General features: G+C 43.9%; 1 protein-coding gene across 2 annotated transcripts in view; it reads left to right on the top strand.

Annotated features, from left to right (window-relative positions):
* The window catches only part of LOC146336684 (ankyrin repeat and fibronectin type-III domain-containing protein 1-like), a 524,472-nt gene that overhangs the window by 36,935 nt on the left and 470,240 nt on the right, over nucleotides 1-17,297 (top strand). The window contains exon 3 of one of the 2 annotated variants that reach the window (XR_014785572.1): nucleotides 14,270-15,093. The exons of the other annotated variant lie outside the window; for it this stretch is intronic. The gene's annotated coding sequence lies outside the window, so the exon portion shown is untranslated. Of the gene's footprint in view, nucleotides 1-14,269; nucleotides 15,094-17,297 lie in introns of those variants that run through there. 2 annotated transcript variants of the gene reach the window in all.

Here is a 17,297-nt window from a genome sequence, read left to right as displayed (position 1 = left end):
ATGATCTTAGTTTTGTTAAGGTTGAGTTTCAAACCAGCTTTTGCACTCTCCTCTTTCACCCTCAACAAGAGGCTCTTGAGATCCTCTTCGCTTTCTGCCATTAGGGTGGTATCGTCTGCGTATCGGAGGTTGTTGATAATTCTCCCGGCAATCTTAATTCCGACCTGTGATTCATTCAACCCCGCGTTTTTCTTTAAATATACACCATATTTATCCTGGCTTGAGGGTCAGGTCTATTTTTCTGTCTCTGTTGGAAAAACCCACTGTGGTCCTACTGTAGTCTTCAGTATTAGAAGAGAGGGGAGTATTTTCAATACCCTCTTCAAGTTCCCCTCTAGTTATCTTAAATACCTCACCAGTTACATTTTCCCATTTATCTTATTCTCCCTACATCTTCATAACAGTGTCACTACATCTGTGTACCTGTAAAGTGCTTTACAACTCAATTCATGGGAGATGAGTACTTGTTTTATGCAGATGCCTCTGAATTTCCATTCCACCATAACTTCTCCAAGGTGCTCAGCATGTCTGAGGCTTTTGGTTATCTCTGCTTTCTTGTACTGATTGGCTTGAGAGCAAGGAGAAGGAACTGTTCTTTCGTAAGTATGTGCTGTTAAATGCAATTCTGTGTGTATTTCAGAGCAGATTTTTTTCAATATGTTGAGTGGTGTGTTGGTATGTTCTGTGAGAAAGGCCAGGATCATCATCATCATTTAGTTCTCACTTGGTTGTAAACCTATGGCTGGCTGTGCCATTTCAGGTTGGAAACTCATGTGAGTGAATGCTTCCCTATACAGCTCCCCACCCTCCTCCCTGCCCCCAGCATTGAAGGCGGGAATGTAAAGTAAGAAGACTGTCATTCTCCTTAACATGTTAGTTTTATATCTGAAAAGTGTGTGTGTGTGTGTATTCATTCTTGTGAGTTCCCACTTGTAGTCAGAAGTGGTACAGCCGACTTGCAGGTTTATTACCTTAGGGGGAACCAAGGATCTGTGGTTAAGTTTTGTGTTCTGTCTTCAAATGTATTGGATAATAGGAACAAATCTTCATGCTTTCAGACACTAGAGGGTGATAGAGAATGTTCTGTAGCTTGATCAGTTCCTTTTTCCTGATCCCTTCCCTTCCTCTTCCTTCTTCCCTCTGCTACAGAACAAGCACCTTGCGGTCTCTCCAGAGAGGAAGCAAGTAACCATATTCATGTCTTCACTTACTTACACTCACACAGCCAGCTTTAGACGTGTGAGTGTAAATAACACTGAACCACCCAGCTTTAGTTAAACAGTGTTACATAGCCTTCTCTGATGATGTGTATAAAAGCACTAATAAAGTAAGTTGATTTGAACTTCTTTTAAACTGGCTCTAGCCTGTGTTTTTTGTCGCCAATTCCAAAATGCTGTGTTGCCACACTTTCTCTATATAAAGCAACTCTGCTGTAAGTCACACCAGATTTTCTATCAACATGTACTCATCTTTTATATATAGAGATGGACTTGGGAAGCCAATAGCAACATTTCTTGCTTACATAATAGCTTCTCTCAGTTTTACACATCTAGATATGCCAGTCAGAATACTGTGTAGTATATTTCCTCAGTGTATGCTGAGGGGGAAAATGCTACAGTGATACAATGGCTAGTGCTATATGTTATGGCCATTGTTATATGGACTTCCATGTGTTGTTTCTGATAAGTGCTTTGGCTCTTATAATTACTCAAGAAGAGCCTGAGTCACGGATTTTAATTTGTTTTTGTTTTTATCCTGGTTTTCAGAATATTGTCTTCCAAAGTGGCTCACGTCAATCACAAAATGAGGCATAAGCCTTTCTTTCAGGCTTGCAAACTAAAAAGATAAGGGCAGGGGAGTGCAGAGAAAAGGTAGAGTGGGGCGACCAGTTTAGCAGTGCCAGAAGGAAGATTGTGAATTTGTAAGTGGATGATATTTCTCTCATGTCTGGCTACAGGATGTCTTCAGCTATTTCTATGTAAGGAAAAGAGCATCTTCTCTTTGTTTCATCGACAACTGAAACTACAGAGCAAGTCTGATGCAGCTGGAGGCAAGGGAAATGTATTAACACTACATTGGACATTTTATCAAGGGCTGTAGGGTAGTAAGCAGGTGCTCAGTAAGGGAATAGCAGATTATAAAGGGAGAGGGCAGGGCCACAGTAGAAATCAAAATGCAGGGTTTTATTTTTGCTCAGCTGTTTGAGTTACTGAGAGTACTCTAAAAAAATTTCAAGAGCAGAGCAGACATTTAAACTATTGTTTTTAGTGCTTGATAATATTCACAGTAAATGTTGCAGTAGCCATAAAATTTCATGGAACAATGACATGCAAATGTCAGGTAAATAATAGTTTCCCAAATGCACCTCAGTGGTTACCTCCTCATCATCAAAGAATCACTACGTTGCCTTTCAACTGTCTGGTCCTTGCATGAGTGCAAATTCTCTATTTAGATAATAATATGTTCTGGGCAGTATCTAACAGTATCATTCCACAAACTCAAATAGTACTAGTGGAGCTCCACTGAATCTTTCCATTGTGCATTATGCTTGCAGGTTATGCTTGCAGATCTGCACTTACACAAATGGAACTCTAGTTGGATTGCATAGCGGAATGATGCAACTGGATAGCCAAAACTATTTACATTCAGATCTGCATAATTCTTCAGCTTGCTTAGAAGTATTGCTTTCAAAGTGCTTAGTTTAACTTTTTATATTTATGCTCAAATAGAGGAATCAGTGTGCAGAATTTGATTTCTGTGCCCTACATTTTTATGAGAAACTCAACATTATTTGGTATTGATGTTCTCCAACTAAGGTTTTTGACAGAGGAGTGTTGTCTTTGCCTGCTGCAGTACCAGCTTTCAATATCAATTTACAGAGAAGAATGTGAACACGTGCCGCTGCTAGCTCCATTCTGTGCTGTCACAGGCTTTCCCTTGCAGTCTCTTTATTCAAGCGCTAAGCCTTTGTTTATGAGCTTTTGAAAGGATTATAGCTAGAAGTGGCATAATGTTCTTTGCCTAAACAAGAACATGTCTGGAAACTGCGTAATTAATCTAAAAAGGAGAGGGCATCTTGCCAGTGATAAAGTAGGAAGTGCAATGGTCCTCTCCTTTCCTTAGGAAGATCAGAAAAGAAGGAAGGTTATTTCTGTTAGTTCTTCACTATAGATTCATTGCTGTCCTCCTGGGGAAGTCTTTCACCTCTTAAAATTACTTTTGTGTATTAAGAGGGGATTTATTGGTACTTCATTACAGTTGGATGAAATACTGATGTTACTAAACTGTCTGAAGGTGGCTAGTATCTTTTGGGGGGTTGGGTGGGGAGGGAGAAATCAGAAGATTGTAGTTCTGCCAGTAAATTTGTCTTCAGAAATAGTATGGGAAAGAGGAGGAAGATGTTCGAATCAGTGAGTTTTCCTGTTGCATTTCCAGTCTCCTGGGGAGATATAGCCAAGTCTTTGTGGTGCAGGCTGCCAGACTGGGCATGAAAGATCATGATTTATTGTGTGCCTCCAACTGAATGCAAAGAAAGTGAGAGTGCTAAATGCTAGGACATCTTTGTTACTTTGAATAAGCTTGCAGCCTTATCCACAGGCAGGTTTTTGAGCCAAAAGCACAATCACTAACATTTTAAAAGGAAAATTTGGCTAACATTTCTCTTCTCAAATATCTTTAGTGTGAGTAGTCTTCTGCTGAGTTGTTTGAGAAAGATTCCACAGTCTTATCTCAGGTGGGCTGTAATGATTCTGACAGGGATGATGGGAAGCTCTGAGAGAGAGGGCATCTCTACACCAGCCTAAAATCCTGCATTTAAAATGGGGCTTTCTGCTTCCGTTTTAAATGCAGGATCACAGCAACTCCCTTTTTCATGTGCTTCCTTTCCCCCCACTCCGTTCCCCTTCCTTCTCCCCATATCTGAGTTTTCCATTATCTTCCATTGATCTTGCTCCTCTTCTTGCCGCTTTAACTTTTCTGACGGAGGAAACTGAAGCGAAACACAACAGGGTAATTTGATAGCTCATTATCTGCGATCTATTTAAAAATGGAACAAAGGGCACTTAGTGCAGGAGACGCCTTGAATGATCATGGCATCATGTAAAGAGCCTGCAAACTTCCGTGAAGGAGCAATCTCAGTCGCAGGATAAAAGCTCAGTGTGAAGGAGCCCAGAGAGAGAGAGAGAAGGAAAAGCCGACTTAGGACAGTCCATTATAGCTTTCCTAAACTACTTATTGCTACTTTTAGTAAACACTGTGGAGATACTTTACCTTCCTTATTCAGATGGTGATCAACCCACTACTGTGCACAAGTCAACTAAACCTTCAGGAATTTCCTTGGCCTTCCCTTTGGAGCCTCCTTCAGCCCCTGCAGCACCAATTCTTGCCAGCTGCGATGATATCATTCACAAGGAATCGGCCAAGTCTTCCAAACATGTCGCACCACCACTTCTGTAGCAGATCTGCCACTCTTAAGGTGGATATGTCTCTAAAATCACAACATCCATCCCCCCCCCCAAGAACCATAGCTTTCCTTCACAGTTAGTAGCATTTCAATGCAATCTTCTTTTTTAAGGCAAAGTTGTGCTTAGCTTAGAAAAATCTCTCAGTGCTACTGTGATATGCCTTCTCTTGCCAACATTTTGACTGAATTACCATGATCAGTTGTTGGCTCTTTTTAATAGTTCTGGGTTTATTCAACATTAGTCTACCATAAGCCCCATTAGTTTCAATGACTCTACTCTAAATAGGACTAACATTTGGTGCACCCCTGTCAGGTTGCCTTTTTTGTCTCTGCTGTAAACTTCAGAACCCAAATCAAAACACAGACAAGATCCACAGCTCTTTAATCCTTTTACTTCAATGGGTAATACAGATGCAAATTGTCAGTAACTCACAGTCTACAAAGGAAATGCCTTCAGGGAGTTCAAAGGGAAGCTATGAAGGTTGAAAGTTGCCCACCATTTGAGAAAAGGCAGGCATGCTTTCCTAACTTAAGGGGGGGGATCTCCCTCTATCTCCTGAGGCCTCTATGCGTAGCTGTTCCCACCAGGCCAATCGGGCAGATAGCCTAAGCTCCGCCCCTGCCATCTCTCTCTTGTCTGCATCTGGCGTCCAAGAATTCAGGCTCTCCAAGCCTGACCTCTCCCTGTTCGCTATCTCTCACAGGGGTGTGTGAAGAGAGGCCCTCTCCAGCCAGCTGGACTATTGAAACCCGAGGAGTCTGTCTCTCCCTGTCTAGAAGAGTCTGGGAAAGTTCCTCCCCCACGTTTTGCAGTTCCTCTTCAGAATCTGAGCTACTCTGCCACTGCCTATGCTCAGAGGTACCCCTCTGTTTCATAGAGCTGAAGAATTCCATAATTTTTCCAGTAAGTTAAACACCTGAGCTAGTGTTCAGCAGAGCAGTATGGCCAGCTAAAGTTTTGGCATGGCATTCTTGAGATAACGGCTTTTGTACCTGCTGTACAGTAGCATATTAATATTGTGAAGTACCAGTACTTCAGTTCTTTGTGCAAGGGAAATGGGAGCTTTGTTTAAAGAAAAAAATGACTTAGCTGAGCCCCGCTTGTATCTGTAATCTCTAGTTTCCATTACAGGAGCATCAATATTAGGAAGCTGCCTTATACCAGCTGAGGCCATTTGTCTATCCAGCCTAGTATGTTTGTTCTGACAGCAGATCTCCAGGGTCTTGGGTAGGAAAAGGTTTTCTCATTGCCTGCTACTCAGTCCTTTTAACTGGAGTGTTGCCAGGGACTGAACCTGCGACCTTCTACGTGCAAAATGTGCTGTACCGGTCGGCTACAGTTCACAGAGGAAAAATATACACATCCAAGATGGTTGCATGGAACTATCATATCTTATTGTTACAGCTGCTGGCTGGCTATGTTAGGCCAATAGCCCTGGATTGTTAGTTGAAGTTTCACCAATGGGAGCTAATATAAACTCTGTCATGCCTAGATACAGCTCCAGCTGAGAGCCTCTCTTCTTTTACCAACTGCCACTGCTGAGGCCATTGGAGAGAGAGGAAGCAGCAGCTCTTCCATTGTGCTTATATCCAGTGTTATGACCTGCTGAGCTTTGTAACGAAGAATTTACTGCCTGAGTTTTCTTTTTCCCTCTCCTCCCCATCCCTCTTCTCTTTGTGTCATGTCTAGTGATGTAGGTTTTCAGGAATTTTTTCCTATCCAAATTAGGCTAATTGCATATGGAAAAATGTTTGGATGTACCAGAGAGTGATCTAATTCAGTGGTCTCCAAAATGTGGTGCGCAAGGCGATCCGTTGGGGTGCACAAGCCACTTAGTAATAGAGTAGTCTCCTGCTGCCTCGATGAGCTGCCATTGTGTGAAATGATGGCGGTGGCAGAGGCAGCAGGATGGGACAGGAGCTGAGAGGGAAGCTCCATGACATTTCTCTCTCGGCTCCAGACCTGTCCTGCCTCTGCGGCGGCCACCGAGAGCAACTGTGCCAGTCTGTGCCAGGCACGGCAGAGGAAGGCACAGTTGCTTGCTCGGCCATGACACTAGAGCAGCTGCCATCCTGCTGAAGGAGAGCAAATTTGTTCCAAATTTACTGACCTTTTCTGTGATGACAAGTGGCTGTCAGTATTATGTTACCTAGCCGATAGTTTTGAAAAATAAATACACTTAATCTCTCCCTTCAAGGTAAAGGTGACGTTTTAACAATCAGTGAGAAAGTAACTGCTTTTCAAAAGAAACTTGGCCTATGGAAAGAGCATTTTGAAAATGGATGTTTGTGTGTGATATGTTGCTGAAAATGATGTAAGTGTGTCACATATAAAAACTCTCATATCTGCACCCTTAAACAACTTGGAAATGGAATTTTCTAACCTGTTTAAAAATCTTCCAAATGAAGAGTTTCAGTAGGTTTTGAACCCATTTGTTAAAAATATAAAAATGCAACACCTTCCAGTTAGTTTGCAAGAACAACTGATTGACATCAGGAAAGATGGAAGTTTACTAGCTGAATTTCAACAAAAACCTTTGCATAATTGGTGGATGGGATTGAAAAATGAGTATCATGATTTGGTAAGCGCAGCCAACGATGAACTTCTTCCATTTGGATTTACGTATATTTGCGAAGTGTCTTTTTCAGCTATGGCAGCCATTAAAACCAAGTATCAAAATAAACTGAACTTGGAACCAGACCTTTGAATTGCTGTATCACAATCTATTTATTTATTTATTAAATTTATTAATTGCCCATCTGGCTGGTCACCCAGCCAATCTGGGCGATGTACAAAGCATATATTAAAACAGTTTAAAACAATAAAGTTCTACAATAAAATATTTTCTATAATACCCTAACCCACCCCAAATGCCTGCCTGAACAACCACGTTTTTAATGCATGGCGGAAGCTCATTAAAAAGGGGGCATGGCGGAGTTCCCTAGGGAGGGAATTCCACAGAGTGGGGGCCACCACAGAAAAGGCCCTCTCCCTCGTCCCCACCAGTCTAGCTGTCCTGGCTGATGGGACAGAGAGAAGGCCATCCGGGGCTGATCTTGTTAAGCGGCCTGTCTGGTGTTGCTGGAGGCGCTCCTTAAGATAGGCTGGGCCGGAACCATATAGGGTTTTAAAGGTCAAAACCAACACCTTGAATTTGGCCCGGAAAACAACTGGTAACCAGTGCAACTCCTTCAGCACTGGAGTGATGTGATCTCGCTGGCGGCTGCCTGTAATCAGGTGAGCCTCCGCGTTCTGTATCAGCTGCAGCTTCCGAACCGTCTTCAAGGGTAACCCCACATAGAGCACATTATAGTAGTCTATATCCAGGAAATAAAGCCAGACTGCTCACTTGAGGGAATGATCTTAAAGGCAAAACTGAAGTACTTTGACCACATAATGAGAAGACAGGATACCCTGGAGAAGATGCTGATGCTAGGGAAAGTGGAAGGCAAAAGGAAGAGGGGCCGACCAAGGGCAAGATGGATGGATGATATTCTGGAGGTAACGGACTCAACCCTGGGGGAGCTGGGGGTGGCAACGGCTGACAGGAAGCTCTGGCGTGGGCTGGTCCATGAAGTCACGAAGAGTTGGAAGCAACTGACTGAATAAACAACAACAGCAACAAAACGAGAGGAGACCAGGGCATGTACTACCAATGGGAGCAGATGGTTGGGAAGGAAGGGGCGCAGCCGCTGTATCAGATGGAGTTGATGCAGTGCTGTCTGGCTCACAGGTGACAACTGAGCCTCCGTGGACAGCTGGGAATCCAAAATGACCCCAAGGCTGCGGACCTGGTCTTTCAAGGGTAGCTGTACCCCATTCAACACTAGGTCAACATCCCCCAGCCTCCTCTTGTCTCCCACCAAACGTACCTCGGTCTTGTCAGGGTTCAGCTTCAGCTTATTCCTCCCCATCCAGCCACTCACCGTCTCCAGACATTTGGACAGGGATTCTACAGCCAACCTTGGTGAAGATTTGAACGAGAGGTAGAGCTGCATGTCATCCTCATATTGATGACACCGCACCCCAAACCTCCTGATGATAGCCCCCAGCGGCTTCACGTAGATGTTAAATAGCATCGGGGAGAGGATGGAACCCTGTGGCACCCCACAAGTGAGTGGCCACAGGTCCGAAACCTCCTCTCCCAGTGCTACCCTCTGGTACCTGCCAGAGAGGAAGGACCGGAACCACCGCAATATGGTGTCTCCAATGCCCAACCCCTCCAGGCGGTCCAGGAGGATACAGTGGTCAATGGTATCAAAAGCTGCTGAGAGGTCGAGGAGAACAAAGAAAGCGCATTCACCCCTATCCAGAGCCCTCCTCACATCATCCACCAAGGCCGTTTCTGTCCCATGCCCAGGCCTGAAGCCCGACTGAAATGGGTCTAGATAATCGGTTTCTTCCAAGTGTGCCTTCAACTGCACCGCCACCACCTGCTCAATCACCTTGCCCAAAAATGGCAGCTTCGAGACTGGGTGAAAGTTGTTCAGAACCTGGGGATCCAAGGAGGGCTTCTTTAAGAGCGGTCTTTTCACTGCCTCCTTGAGGGCTGATGGCATCACTCCCTCCTCAAAGGAGGCATTCACCACCACCCTGATCCCCTCACCCAGTCTCTCTTTGCAGCCCATAATGAGCCAAGATGGGCAAGGATCAAATAAGCAGGCGGTCGACCTTACCGATGAAAGCACCTTGTCCACTTCATCAGAAGGAAGAAGCTGGAACCGATCCCACAAAACCAGTTTGCTGCAGGCCGCCTCTTGCTCACTAACTGAATCCACAGTGCACAGAGTAACACTCCTTATCCGATCAATTTTATCTGCAAAGTGCCTTGCCAAGTCCTCACAGGAGGCCTTAGAATGCTCCAGTGGTTCTAGAGCCACTGGACCGACCAGGCTCCGGACCACTTGGAACAGCCTCCGGGACAGCACTCTGCAGACGCGATAGAGGCAGCATAATATTCCTTTTTTGCTGCCTTCACCGTCACGTGAAGGGACAACACAAAGTGTTAAACCAAAAATTTCCAAAATAATGAAGCATATTTCTCACTAAAAAATATTATTAATATTTTTAGTGAGAGCAAAAAGGTTTTTTGTACCATTAAGCAATGTTTTTAAAAATAATGTATTATTTCACCTTTATCTCATGCTTTTTTAATTTTTAATTTTTTGTGTATGTTTTATAATGTACACAGTATATTAGTACAGTAGTACATGTAGATCATTTTATATACATATATTGGGTGTGCGTGCTCAACATTTTTTTACTGATAGGGGTGAGCAATCAAAAAAGTTTGGAGACTGCTGACCTAATTCAGCATGATGGACCTGCCTGCTGGTGGGACCGACCGCACAGATCAGCGGAGCTTGCAGAAGGGAGTTGACCAGCCTGGTTCTGGAAAAGAGCATTTCCACTTGTTACCAAGCTTACTTCAAGAAGCATTACTTCCCTGTTGCACAAGTGGTGGGTCCTGCTTGTGCAATTAAACCAGCGGCCCCACTGGATACTACTCAGGGTTTTATTTGTTTTTAGTAAGCAACAAAGCCAAAAAAGTACCCCGTGTTAATTTTTTGTTCCAATACGCTACAAGTATTTGATCTGAAATATTGGAGGGGAAATTAAAGCACATTTAATATGATTTAAATGTAATATTATGTAGAAAGTTTAATTGGAATACTTGTAAAAAATGTAAAAACAATAGCATATACTTCCCTTACATTTGATTAAATTTAGCGTGTGTGTGCATGGGTGGGTGGGGAGATGGAAAAACTGACACTGATACATGTTAGCAACCCAAAGAACACTATGATATGCTGACGACCACTCATCTACAACTTTGAAACTGCCAAGCTTGCCTAATAGTGTAGTTGCAATTGGCATCCATTCATTGTTAATGAAGTTATGAAATGGAAAATTTTCCACCCCACATCACTTTTGGTTTGTAAGCCTGTCTTTTAATCTAGCTGTCTTATTTCTGTAGCTGTCCTACTTCGGATCTTTGTAAGTGAGTTGGCTGAAGTTGAAGCACTTTAAGGTGCACTGTCTCCCTCCGTGGATCTCATAAGGACCATGCTGAGTCAGACCAAGGGTCCACCTAGTCTATTATTCTGTTCACACAGTGGCCACCAGCTGTTGACCAGGGACCCACAAGCAAGGCATGAGCGCAACAGCACCCTCCCACCCATGTTCCCCAGCAACTGGTGTACGTAGGTTCGCTGCCTCTGGTACTGGAGGTAGCACATAGCCATCAAGACTAGCCATTAATAGCCTTTTCCTCCAGGAATTTGTCTAATTCCCTTTTAAAGCCATCTGAACTGGTGGCCATCACTACTTCCTGTGGTAGTGAATTCCATAGTTTAAATATGTGCTATGTGAATAAGTACGTCCTTTTATCTCTCCTGAATCCCCCCACCCCCAGTCAGTTTCATAGGATGACCCTGGGTTCTACTCTTTTGAGAGAGGGAGAAAAATGTCTCCCTATCTACATTCTCCACACCAGGCATAATTTTGTAGACCTCTGTCATGTCTCCCTTTACCCTCCTTTTTTCCAAGCTAAACAATCCCAGCTGTTGTAACCTCCTCTCATAAGGGAGATGCTCCAGCTCCTTGATCATTTTAGTTGCTTGTGTTGGACTTCCTGGGCAATTTTCCACTTACATATATATTAAATCTGATAGCACTGTGATCAGTGTTTCCGATTGGTTCAGCAACATTTACATCTCATACTAGGCCCTAGGCAATACCATTTAGGATTAAATCCAAGGTCGCCTCCCCTCTGGTCGGTTCCATGACCAACTGTTCTAGGGCACAATCATTTAGGGCATCTAGAAATGTAACCACCTTCTCGTGATTGGAACATGCATTTATCCAATCAATGTGGGGGTAATTGAAGTCGCCTATTACAACACCTTGTTTGGAGGCCTCCTTGATTTCATTTTCCATCTCAAGGTCACTCTGAGCTTTCTGGTCTGGGGGACAATAGCATGTTCCTACCACTAAATTAGTTTTGGAGCCTGGTATTGTCACCCACAGAGCTTCTGTGGAAGAGCCTATCCCTTTTAGGCATTCTAGTCTGCTCGACACTATTCCCTCTTTGACGTACAGGGCGACCCCTCCCCCAGTATGCCCTTCCCTGTCCTTCTTATAGAGTTTATATCCAGAGATGACCATAACCCCCTGGTTCTCTCCATTCTACCAGGTTTCTGTAATGTCTACTATATCCAGGTTTTCCTTTAAAATCAAGCACTCCAACTCTCCCATTTTGGGGCAGAAGCTTCTAGCATTTGCATAGAAACACCTCTACATAGTATCCTTCCCCAGATGCCTCTGGCGTGTGCATCTTTTGCTATGGGACAGTGGCCTCTTTGATTGGTTATTATGTTCTGCCATGTGCTCCTGGCCTATTTCCTTCCCTTCTACATTTGGGCAATCAAAAACATTTTAATCTTCATCCCTTTGGGATGATTGAACCTGAACCAGATGCTTCCCAGCTCCTGTCGGCTTTCCCCCAGGGTTTAGTTTAGAAGCTGCTCTGCCACCCTTTTTATGTTTAGCACCAGCAGTCTGGTTCTATTTTGGTTCAAGTGGAGCCTGTCCATCTTGTACAGGCCCGACTTGTCCCAAAACGTTCCTCAGTGCCTAACAAATCTGAACCCCACCTCGCTGCACCACTGTCTCATCCATGAAGCTCCTCAGCTTCACCTGTCTAGCTGGCCCTGCACCTGGAACAGGTAGCATTTCAGAGAAAGCCACCTTAGTGGTCCTGGATTTCAAACTCCTACCTAGCAACATAAATTTGGCTTTCAGGATCTCATGACTACATTTCCCCACATCGTTGGTACCAACATGGACCACGACCACTGACTCCACCACAGCACTATCTACTAGGCTATCTAGATGGTGTGTGATATCTGCAACCTTCACACCAGGCAGGCAATTCACTATGCGGTCTACACGCCCATCACAAACCCATCACACACCCATCACAAACCTACACGCCCATCATATCATTATGTGTCTAGTGATTGAATCTCCTACTACCACAAGCCCCTCTCTCCCTGGAGGCACATCCTTGGCATGAGAGGATATTTGTTCATTTTCTGAGGAATGGGCCCCTTCTAAGGGATCATTTCCCTCTTCCTCAGAATGATGCCCTCCTTCCCTGAGACCTGCATTCTCCATGACAGCAGAGGAGCTGTCACCCTGGGAGTGGGACACAGACCTGAAGGTCTCATCCACCAACCCCTCTGCCTCTCTTAGCTTCTCCAGGTCAGCAACCTTGGCCTCAAGGGAACACACTTGCTCCCTGAGAGCCAGGACCTCATTACACCGAGCACACACCCACGACTTCTGTCCAGCAGGTAGATAGTTGTACAGTCGTACATGTGGCACTCAGTGCAATACACTGGATAGCCCCCTTCCCCCTGCTGGCTTTCTACCTTCATAACTATTTTTGTTTGGGGGGGGGCGTTTCCCTGGAAAACCTAGTCGTTTACTACGAGAATATGGATAAATTATTTGTAGTTATTTATTTACAGTTACTTACTGTGAGTACTGAGTAAGGAGGGGAGAGTTCACCACCCTGGCTTCCTCGTCCTGTTGCTAAACTCACACAGCTGCTTAACTTGTGTGTTTCCTGATGCTTCATCACTGGGACTCCTCACGCTTGGATCTCATGTGGGTAGGCGTTCTGCTGTCAGGGTGGACACTGAACCCATAGAATCCCAGAGTAGTTCTGATGCTGAGGAAGAGCAGTCGCTCCTGGGAGAGGAGCGCGCTCCTCTTTCCCAGGACCAACAGCTGACGGAGATTCCTCCCACCCACATTCCTAGTTTAGAAAGCAGTCCAGGGAGTGACCCAGCACAGATAGCAGACTTGGTGGATGCGCGGCGCAGACGCAGAGAGCGGCGCCAAATGGAGGGCGCGGAAAAGAGGCGTAGTGCCCGGTTCGCGCTCAAAGAACGGTTGCGCCCAGAGGATCCAAGGGAAAAGGGGAGGGATTCTCCCTAGTCCTTATATTCAGGGGTCTGCCAGTAATTGCCTTTCAAACGGGGACCAACTGTACCAACTTAGGGCATAAGGATGCTGCTGCTCAGATCTAGTTGCTACCTGTAGATTTATTAAGTTGTAAAAGAAGAATAAAGCTTTGAAAAGAATACTTTTGTCTGTGTTTGGATTTAGCTACTGGATTAGACTGAGAGAGCCCTCCAAGGAGCCCTTGACATCTGCTGCCTTGCATGAATGTCAGTTTGCCTCCACTCAGGCTCTACTTGTGTATTTGTAAATGCAGTAAATATTATAAAGATGCCATAAATTTCCAATGTTCGCATCCAAAGGAAGCTGTAAACATGACACCATAACCCTCAATCTTCCCATCAATTGAGCAAGAGGGGAGCCCTAAGAATATAATCTGTGTAATGCTGCTAAATAAAATTATTGGGAATTTCTGAATGGACAAATGTTGATAAGTGGTCTGATCTACAGCTGGGTTTGCTATAAGGCAGCCTTTCATTGCCTATGGATTAAATTGTACAATCTGTGCAACATGTTGAGGGTACAGTGTAAAAACAACTTTATTTTGTTTGAGGAGCAGACCCCAGCTCTAAGCCAGGCTTGCATTCTGGTTTCATCAATAAAAGTAACACATGCCTGATGTCCCACCACCTTGCACTCTATATTTGTACTCCATATTTGGAAACTTGTTCAACTGACCATCATAAACTAAGTGGGAATGGTAAGATTGTGATCTCAGAACAGCAGGTGAAGTTCTTAAACAAGGGTAACACTTGTTTCCATTGTTTGTATTTCAGACCTATGATTTCCTCTCAGAGTTACCGTTAAGCCAGAATATATTTGCACAGCATGTTTGGATGGACAGTAATTGCTGCATAAGAAACAATCGGATGGAAGTCAATTAGGAGCTTGTATTCTGCTGGGTTAGTTTGTGTACTTGGCATCTCAGTTGCTGAGAACAAATTGAGGACATATTGCTGTCTTTTGTAAGTCAACTTTTTGGAACTCTTTCTTATTTCTTAAAATAATTTTGGAGCAGATTCTTCGTGCATGCCATTATTCAAAGTTAGAACTCGGAAGAACCACCTTTGCATGTCCAAACTTGTCCATTCAGAGCGATCATCATCTGAGGCCTGTTCCAGTTCTCCCTGCCTTCTGAGGTTAGGCTGGTGGTTGCTCGGGATAGAGACTTTTCTGTGCTGTTTTTTCGATGATGGAACACCTTCTCCAGAAATATTCCCTTGGAGCCTACTCTTTTATTCTTTAGTAGGTGCCAAGTGAAAACACTTCTGATTTCCTAAGCCTTTACTGAGTGATGTTATGACCTACTGTGTACAGCAGCTTTCCCCAGCCTGGTGCCCTCCTAAGGTTTTGGACTTCGGCTCCCATCAGTACCAGCCAGCAAGTCTAATGGGCAGGAACATTAGGAGCTGTAGTCTAAAATTTCTGGTGGGCAGCAGATTGGGCAAGGCTGATGTACAGCTATAGCTGTTGGAGTTTACTTAATGCTTATTATGTATGGGTTTCTTTAGGTGGATGTTTTCATGTCACTAATATATTTGTAATTGTACACTGTTTTTATTCAAATGGTTTCAATAAACAAATGTCTATTGAAAATTTGCCTCTGTATCAGTGAGATAGTTATGCTTGGCTTGTAGATGGGTGCCAATAGAAAAAGTGGATTTAAGGTTGTTGTTTTAAAATGGTGTCATTCATGTACATGGCACTTTACAGTGTAACGTAAATGAAAGACAGGTTGCTGCCCCAAAGAGCTTACACTCTAAATATGGACATTGGTGGGGATGGCATGACCAAAGCAGGATAGGATGAGGCAAGGATAATTGTGATGAATTTGCTCTGATGTAGTTATGCATTTTAAGGATTTATTTCAGTTGGAGATAAATGTTTTGGCAGTAATAGTGACAACAACATAATTGAATTTTAGGTGGGTTTTTCATAGGGTTTGTATTGCCTTGCCGCCTCTGTTTTGGAATAGTTATTTATTAATTAATTTTATATCCATCCTTTTCATTAAAAATAGTTGTCAAGGTAGCTAACAATAATATACATATAAAATACATAACAATTAAAACATAAAAACAAATCAGATCACATCAGTTAAAAACACATCAGTAAAAAAATAAGTAATTGATGAGTGCTGTTTAAAACATACTTCAGCATAAAAATCAGTTTACAAGCAAAAAGCCTGTCTGAATAAAAATGTCTTTGTCTGCCAGGGGAAGGGCAACAATGGTGGCGCTAGCCTGGCTTCTGTTGGCAGGGAGTTCCAGATAGCCAGTGAAGTTGTTGTAACAAGGGAGTTGCATGCTCCCTATAACTGTCCTCAGTCTGGCTGCAGCATCCTGGACCAGCTTAAGCTTCTGAACACTTCTCAAAGGTAGCCCCATGTAGAGTATGTTCCAGTAGTCGAAACAGGATGTAAGTAAGACATATGTTACTGTAACAAACCTGACATCTCCAGGAGTGGGCACAGTTGCTGCATTAGCCTTAGCTATGCATGCATATTTCTGGTTACCCCCTGGTTCAGTGCTGAATCCGAAGAATACACCCAAGCTGTTAACCTGAGTCTTCATGAGGAGGGTAACCTCATCTGAGACAGGTTGAATCTCTATTCCCTAGTCTACATTTTCAATGACCCAGACCACTTGTTTTGTCTCAATTAAGCGTCAGTTTGTTTGCCCTCATCCAGTTCATTAGCACCAACAGACACAGATTTAGAACTTGAATAGCTTCCTTGTATTTAGATGGAAAGGAGAGATAGAATTGGCTGTCATCAGTATATGTGTGGTTGTTGTTGTTCAGTCGTTCAGTCGTGTCCGACTCTTCGTGACCCCATGGACCATAGCACGCCAGGCCTTCCTGTCCTGCGCTCTCTCCCGGAGCGTGCTCAAGTTCATATTCATTGCATCCGTGATGCTATCTAGCCGTCTCATCCTCTGCCGTCCCCTTCTCCTTTTGCCTTCAGTCTTTCCCAGCATCAGGGTCTTTTCCAGGGAGTTTTCTCTTCGCATTAGGTGGCCAAAATATTTGAGCTTCAGCTTCAGTATCTGTCCTTCCAATGAGCACTCAGGGTTGATTTCCTTTAGGATGGACTGATTTGACCTCCTTGCAGTCCAGGGGACTCGTAAGAGTCTTCTCCAGCACCACAGTTCGAAAGCATCAATTCTTCGGCGCTCAGCCTTCCTTATAATCCAGCTCTCACAGCCATACATTACTACTGGGAAAACCATAGCTTTGATTAGACGGACCTTTGTCGGCAAGGTGATGTCTCTTCTTCTTACTATGCTGTCTAGGTGTGCCATAGCTTTCCTCCCAAGGAGCAAGCGTCTTTTAATTTCATGGCTACAGTCACCGTCTGTGGTGATCTTGGAGCCCAAGAAAGTAAAATCTGTCACTGCTTCCATTTCTTCCCCTTCTATATGCCAGGAAGTGATAGGGCCAGATGACATGATCTTAGTTTTTTTAATGTTGAGTTTCAAACCAGCTTTTGCACTCTCCTCTTTCACCCTCAACAAGAGGCTCTTGAGATCCTCTTCGCTTTCTGCCATTAGGGTGGTATCGTCTGAATATCGGAGGTTGTTGATAATTCTCCCGGCAATCTTAATTCCGACCTCTGATTCATCCAACCCGGCATTTCTCATGATGTACTCTGCATATAAGTTAAATAAGCAGGGTGACAATATGCAGCCTTGTCGTACTCCTTTCCCAATTTTGAACCAATCGGTTGTTCCATCTCTGGTTCTTACTGTTGCTTCTTGACCCTCGTACAGGTTTCTCAGGAGACAGGTAAGGTGGTCTGGTACT

Source organism: Heloderma suspectum, chromosome 12 (genome assembly GCF_057233095.1).
Source record: "Heloderma suspectum isolate Gila_16-S chromosome 12, 16-S_ref, whole genome shotgun sequence".
NCBI lineage: Eukaryota > Metazoa > Chordata > Lepidosauria > Squamata > Helodermatidae > Heloderma > Heloderma suspectum.
Note: the sequence above shows the minus strand (reverse complement) of the source record. Positions and strands in the feature narration are given on the sequence as shown.